Here is a 7335-nt window from a genome sequence, read left to right as displayed (position 1 = left end):
CTTTCCTGACTCACCCGGCCACCGTCACCCACTGACTCTGCGGAGGACAGGAGTTGGCACGCTAAGAGTAAAGGCTGGTAAACCACACTTTCTGTTTGTTACAGCCAGCCAGGAGGCTCAGGCCCTGTCTCTGTCACCTTACAGATTTGATAACTGAGAGCGCAGATTCTTTGGAGAAGTCCTGTCCTGCCCATCTTTCTTTTCAGTGTGAAGCAGCATCACTTTATTGAAACCAGCCCAAATTTTAAGCATGGGCACTGGCTGAATTCGCTTGCTCCAGCGTAGCCAGCCGATGTAGGTCACTGCCCAGGGTGATGGTTGGTACGCTGGAGCAGCGGCGCAGCATCTCCCCTGTCCTATGGCACAGCGAGCACGCTGTGCTCTGTTAGACCCCCCCACCCTAGTGTCCATGCACAAAGCTGTGCCGTCGCATCCTTGCTGCTGCAGGGGGAGATGATTTGGGGCACTGCCCCACCTGCTGTATAGGAAATAGAGGCGATAACCACATAGGCTGTGACTGCGAGTAGCTGTGTGACCTTTCAGTCTGTTAGTGCATTTGGAAAAGATGGGCCCCCGTGGCTGAGCCAGGCGCTGGCAAGCTCGTCTACTTCCCAAGCAGTGCTCAGCTACGCGGCAGCTTGGCAGTGCTCGTTCCCCCAGCACAACCTTGCCCCTCCCAGCACATCTCACGCAAGTGCTTAGAGCCGTACACGCTCCTCACCAGCACGGCCGGGCTCCCCAGGGAGCCCCCGGAGCTTTACAAATGGATGTGACCTACATGAATAACGCCGGGAAGCAGACATGCAGAGCAACCTGTGCTGCTCTTCCACCAGAAGTCAGCTTGTGTTTGGAAAACATGAACTGCAGTCACAAATTTCCCCATTATGCATTTGCCTGATGGCAGGCACATTGTATTTTACAGCATGAATGTATTCATTACGCTATCATTAGTCATGAAGAACAGCCCGGTTAATAATGGAGCTCTATAACACTCGTACGCAGAATCAGCCATAAGGAATGTGCTATTACCATAAAGCGCTGGGGAGTTTCAGTGCCCCCCTCTTCGCCGAGGCACAGGGAGCTAATGTCGCTCCAGTCGTATCAGCAAAAGCAAAGAGGCGTCGCTGGCAGAAGGCATGTTTGCATACCCGTTGCATATGCTCCTGACATCTCTGCCCCTATACCTAGCTGAATTCTTATCAGGAGGAGGGGCAGGACAGAAATGCACGGGCACCATGGTTGCACCGAGCTCCCTTACGCTGTCTTGATCGACTCCAGTGATGTTAAAGTGAAGTTAAATTCTGATCCCTGCGGGCCTGGGGGAGGGGATGAAGGGAATGTCAGTGAAAATCAGGCATGTACTGGGTTTTGGAAAAGGCTTTATAATCCTTATTGTTAGGGGGGGAAAAAAAGAAAGTTACGTTAAACAGACTTCAGTGATGTCTGACTCTTGGTGAAAGCAGTCATCGGCTTTACAGCATTGGGCCATGAGACGGGAGACCCAGGTTTCTAGCTGGCCCATCAATTCACAGCACAATGCTGGGATCAGAGCCCCCTACCACCAAGAATTTGGCTTCCAACCCCCTGATGCCATTCCTCCTCTGTGAGCTGCTTTCTCCGGGGCTCAGGCCACGGACACTGCTGACGTACAGCCCTGCAGAAAGGCTTGCATCATCCTTCTTCCCTTCCTGTCCTCAGCACAAAAGCTTCATAGTAAGGTTTTTTTAACACACTAGCATCGGAAGTTAAATTTTTTTGTTGTCGAATTGCACATCCCTCAGCACCTCGGGGCGTCTGCTTGTGTGGAAATGAACACCCCGGTGCTCGTCCCAGCAGGTGCCTGAACACACGGCCGCTGTGCCGGGAGAGGGGGAGCCCAGCCCCAGGCTCAACGCGGGCAACAAGTCCCTGGAGAATTCAGCTTACCTGGACCTCTCCAAGAAAGGTCACAGCACGGACATCTTGCTGGAGATTGCAGGGCAAAGCCATCGTAGTGCCACAGCTCTAAACAAGGGGATTTTGAGCAAAGGTTGGCAGGAGACATCCCCTCGATCTGTTGGTGATGAGCAAGGCATCTCCGCTCGCTCTCTGGGGCTTTGACCGCTGCCCTGTGCTATTTCCAATCAGTTTGGACTTTGCAGGTCCTTTAAGGGCTTGTTCAGGTGCATCCCGACCGCTTCCCCCACCTACCCGGGCTTTCCTCTCTGCCACGGAGCGGGGCAGTAAGGGAGTGATAGCATTTGGCTCAGCTCTCCTCCAGCAGCTTCCAGACCAGCCGGGCTAGGAGCTGAAGGCTGGCAGAGCCTGAGGCAGAACGGTGTTTGCCAAACCTCCAGAGAAGGCATTCCTTTGCTGGTGCGTCTCAGCATCTCTGGCCAGCCAGGCCGTGGATCTGCCGGGAGACCTGTGAGGAATTCCAGTGGCGCCTGGCCACAAGCAACGGCTTTATGGAGATCCTTGCTGAGCGCTGTGTCCATACCCTGCCCCGTGCGGGTGGCTGGGGTCACGGGTGGCACAAGGTCCCCTGGGAAAGGGGGAAACTGCTGCAGCTTGTTACAACCTCGAGCACCTACAGCTTCCTCATCCACCTGGGTGTACCTGCCCTGGCCGCTGGCCCTTAGCTGAGTTCCTGGAGACCCACTGAACATCAGACCGGCATCAGCTTCCCATCCTTCCTCATGAACATACCTCCCCTTGCATCAAGCTGGGTTTCTGCTGGTGCTCCCTGGTCTGCCCTGTCCCCCGGAGCCGTGCCGCCTGCTAGAGGGGTGAGATGAGCAGAGGGGTCCTGCCTCCCAGCACCAAACCGGTGCTTTCCCAGTCCCCCAGGAAAAAATGAGGTTCCTGGTTGAGCAAACATGAAGTTTAATGTATGTAGCTCTGCAAGCTGGTTTTGTTTATCCTGGAGATACCCAAGGTGTGAGGCTGGTTCCCACCCGACTCCTCTGAGCTCCCCCAGCCTGGCCGTGACACCTGGGAGAGCCCCGGGCAGTTTCCGCAGCACAAGCCCGTGCGGGGTTGGGAGAGCCCTGCTCGCCGCTGGGGTATCGGGGCTCGGCTCTCCCTTCCCACCCCCAGTTTCAGCGCCTGCTGCAGAGATCACATCATCTTAGTTCAGAGGGGATAATGGGTGAAAATAGCCCAGAGATACCTGCTCAGTGAAGCAGCCAGGGACCATACATATGCATTAAAAACAAAGCAAAATTGCTGCAAACAAAGTGCAGAGGCTCCTGCAGCTCAGGGTTATCTCCTGGCCTTTCATGTTCCAAACCAATGGAGCATGTTCATCGCTATTCATCAGCATGATGCGAGATCCCTGGAAAAGCAGCATTTACCTGCCTCGATGCTGTTCCTCCTCAAACATACTCCAAAAAAAGGCAGGACCCATGCATCTTTAATAGGGGTGCTAAATAACTTAGTTTGCTATCTATAATTTAATTATAGTTGGAGTGGGTGAATAAGGAGGTATCTTCTGCAGGGGGAAGCTTTCTCTTTCTGCCTTAAGCCGTAAAATCGGATGTCACCATTAGATGGGGGTTGCTGGTGATTCTGTAATCATCCCCCCAATAACAATGCAATCGGATTATCAGTCCTATTTTGCTGCAGACCAGCATTATGAATTTCCTTGGGACTTAAAGAATCTCTTAAAAACCACCGCAGGCTTCAATCACCCTTGCTTGCACACAGAAAGCGCTTGCCACTACCTAAGTCTGCAAAGCCCTGCACCAACATTGCCGCCCCGATCTGCCCGGTGCTCGGGCAGTGGTGCAGGCAGCGAGGGAGTGGGCAGCGAGATGGGCAGCAGCTAGACCGTGCTGGTTCTTCCAGACCCACCTTGTCTCCCCCCAGCTCACCCTCACCTGCCCGCGGGGTGCGAGGCCCCAGCAGCGGGACGGGGTTGTTGAAAGCACATTTCCACTCCGCTGCGCAGATGTTCCCAGCCCGTGCCAAGAGAGCGGGAGAGGCTTAAATAAAGAAAACATTGTCCTATGGCAAAGCCCAGCGAGCATGTACGAAGATTTCTCTTTTTTCTATGATTATTGTGATTTGGCAGCATGAAAGTGGATTTCTGCTGGGCCTGAATCAGCTCAGCTCAGATCTATTCAGGATTTTTTTCTTGCGCTCATCCTAATATCCAAGTGCCTCCCTGGCATAGAGACTCTTGCCCAGCCAGAGGAGATGTTTCTAACGCCGTTCTGTCACCCCATCTCCCTAATCAAGCCAAAACTATCTGTGTTTTTATATTCGTCCCAGCCGTCTGGTGTCCAAGGCACTGGGACAGTTCATGCCATAACAACAAGGAATTTTCCATAATAGTGAGCAAGCATTTTCCCCCCTCTCTTTTCATCTGACATTTAGATTATCCCCACCCCAAATTTGCTCCAAAGTCTAAGCCTGGTACGCAGAAAACCGCAGCTTAAAGGCAGAAGCTGGAGACAGCCAGGAGCTCCCAAAAAAGGCATTTTTAGAGAGAAAGTGCTGACGCAACCCAGTGCTGCCAGCGTGCTGCAGCGCCGATAAATATTTGATTTAGCCTGAATAGGAAGGCATCGTGTTCAGAACGATTTGAAGAAGAGGGAAGATTGCAAATACGATATTATTGAGAGGAAGATTAGCATAGCGAGCATTCCTGGTGCTCACTCCAGCGTGCAAATTGCTTTGGATTGGAATACACCGGCGTTACCTGTCGGAAGGGTATCGCTGCCTGCTGCCTGCCTGCCCCAGGAGCCGGGCCGGCTGCGCTGCTGGCTTGCAGGATGCCTGCGCCCCGGGGCTTGGAAAGATGCTGCTAAATAAAAATCCTAGCAGAGTTTTAAGTCGTCGGCTGACGCGTGCTGTTAATATTCCCCGCGTTAGCATCGCAGGGGGCAGCTGGGAATCAGAGAGACTTTCGGTGCTATTTAGCTGCTGCACTTGGTCGCAGGTTGCCGGGGCCCCCAGGAGAGCCGCTTTCATTATCTAATACTTTTGAATTCTAGCAGGTTTGGGTTTTTTTGACTTGACGTTATTTCACTGTTGCATTTTAGACCATTTCCCTTTCATGTGTTCATCAGGTCTTGCTTTCTATCCAACCCCTTCTAACAAGTGCTGGTTTCTGATCTGACTCTCTCAATCTGGCTCCCGCCTCTTTGACTTTCTGGCTCCCCTTGCTTTTTCTTTAGGCTTTTCCTTGCTTTCATGATCAAGTTGCTTTGGATTTCTGGTTCCACTTAATTCAGCATTAAGCCCTGCTCGGGTTCCCTCTCTCGCTCCTACTGCTGCTGTTTTGGCTCGGGGGGGATGCTGCCGGGCTTGAGTGTCCAGCCAAAACCAACTGGAGAGGAGCAACAAGTACTTTTATTTTCAATGAGCCAGGAGCTTTCTAGATTCGATAAACTCCATTCTTCCCACACTGCGTGAAGCACAACCTACCTTTGTTAAATAATTCAGACAGAAAAAATCCTCCTATCCTCATGCAAATGCTCTGGTGGATTCCAGTTTCCATCTCCTAGGGGTCTGCAGTGGGTTTTGCAGCAGGACGATGCCGTAAGCAGGGCCATGAAGCTGCCGGGAGTCCCAGGGAGCTCTTGGGACTTTGCTTTATGGATTGCGCCCTTTGTACAGAAGGGAACCTAATTTTAAGGATGCCTTTCCAAAAGGAGCATTTTATATATTGGCCTTGTAAAGATGGATTTCACAGCTCTCTGGCCAGGAGGATGCTGAGAAATGAGCTTCAACCGTGGGTGCAGAGCCAATTTGAGAGTCAAACCTCTGAGCCTGGAGGTGTTTGTAGCCGGAGTCTTGGCTCAGCCTTGATGCCGTTCCCCAACTGTCCGAGACAGCGAGGCCCTCCCGCAGTGCCAGCAGCTTTCCTTAGCCAGGCTGGGAGCAGCGAGCCAGCGCAGGTGCAAGTGGCTTTCTCCAGGGCCAGATCCTGCAGGGACCCACCGCATCGCATCCCACCAGCCTGCCCGGTCCCAGCGCTGCTGAGCCCGGGAGCCGGTCCCCCAGGTCACAGGAGGGTCAGCTCCGTCCCACCAGGCAGGGCTGCTTCCCACCTTCATTCCCATCTCACTGGGAGGAGAGAAAAGACCCGAGTGCCCAGGCTGGCCCCAGGGCAGCATCCCCCCGGGATGGAGATCTGGACAGCTCCTAGAAGGGGGCTGCTTCCCTGGGAGGCCTGGCAGGGGGGACAGGGGGTGCCCCCCACCAGCGCCAGGCTCTCGGGGAACATCCCGTACCCATCAGGGCTGGCTGCGGTGGGGAGGAAAACTTCAGCTGGGCTCCGTCCTCTCTCCTCGCTGGATAAGCAGCTCCTGAGCCTGCCGGCACCCTGGGGCCGCTGTTCCCGGAGGATCCGCAGGCAGCTGATCCCCCTCCATCTGCTCGGCATCGCCAGGCCGTGATGGATTTTGTCTGAGATCACGTCTGGTCCCGGCGGCAGCGCACAGCCCTCTGCCCGCGCCTGCCCGCTGCCTCTCTGCCCTCCTCCGTGCCCACCACGCTGACAGCCGCCAGCCTGGTGTCCCCCGGGGAGGTCACCGTCTCCCTGCCACCACCTTCGCCTGAACTCACACCCACAGTGCAGGGACGGCCTGCCCCATGGGGAGGAGGGATCGCAACATCCAACAGCACCTCCTGGCCCTTCCTCCATCATTTTGCCCCATCTCTTCTGAACCCGCCTCACCTCCAGCTGCCTCCAGGGCAGGGCTTGCAGCACATCCCCATGCCCGAGGTGCTCGTGGGGCAGGGAAGGCGGTGGGGAGGCTGCGTGGCACAGCAGACCCTTTCCTGGGGGAAGGGGAGATGCTGCTGGATGCTGCCGAGACCTGCAGCGATGGAAGAGAGCCCGCAGCACCCACGGCCGAGCTCAGCCCCCCAGGGACAGCCTTCCCGGCTCAGCATCAGCCTCCGCAGCTCCCCAGGGAGAGAAGGGCCACGCGGCTGCAATGGGGCTGCTGCCACCCGCCCTGCCCTGCAGCAAGGTGACACTTAGTGGCACCCCTGCCTGGCAGAGGGACCTCCTTCCCGCTCCGTCCCTCCCCAGCCCCTCGGCCCTGGTTAAGGACAGCAGCTGCCCAAGATGTGCCAGGGCTCGTCGGCACACGGGGCAGCCCTGCCGCCTCCCATCTCCGCTCGGGGCTGTTCTCTCAGCGGTTTGGTGGGAGCTGTCAAAGCAGTGCCGGGCCAGAGTTAATCTCGGGGTTGTTGGCAGAGGCGAGCAGGTCCCAGCCTGACGTGGCTGGACTTGGATGGGGGATTTGAATCTCCCGCAGTTGTTTGAAGAGCAACGCGCTGCCGCCCGGTTGCAGTCGAGCGGAGGGCGAGTTGCTGCAGAACCGGCCGGTCCCGCTG

Source organism: Gymnogyps californianus, chromosome 19, assembly GCF_018139145.2.
Source record: "Gymnogyps californianus isolate 813 chromosome 19, ASM1813914v2, whole genome shotgun sequence".
Lineage (NCBI taxonomy): Eukaryota > Metazoa > Chordata > Aves > Accipitriformes > Cathartidae > Gymnogyps > Gymnogyps californianus.
The sequence above is the reverse complement of the archived record's forward strand: the minus strand, read 5'-3'. Positions refer to the sequence as shown.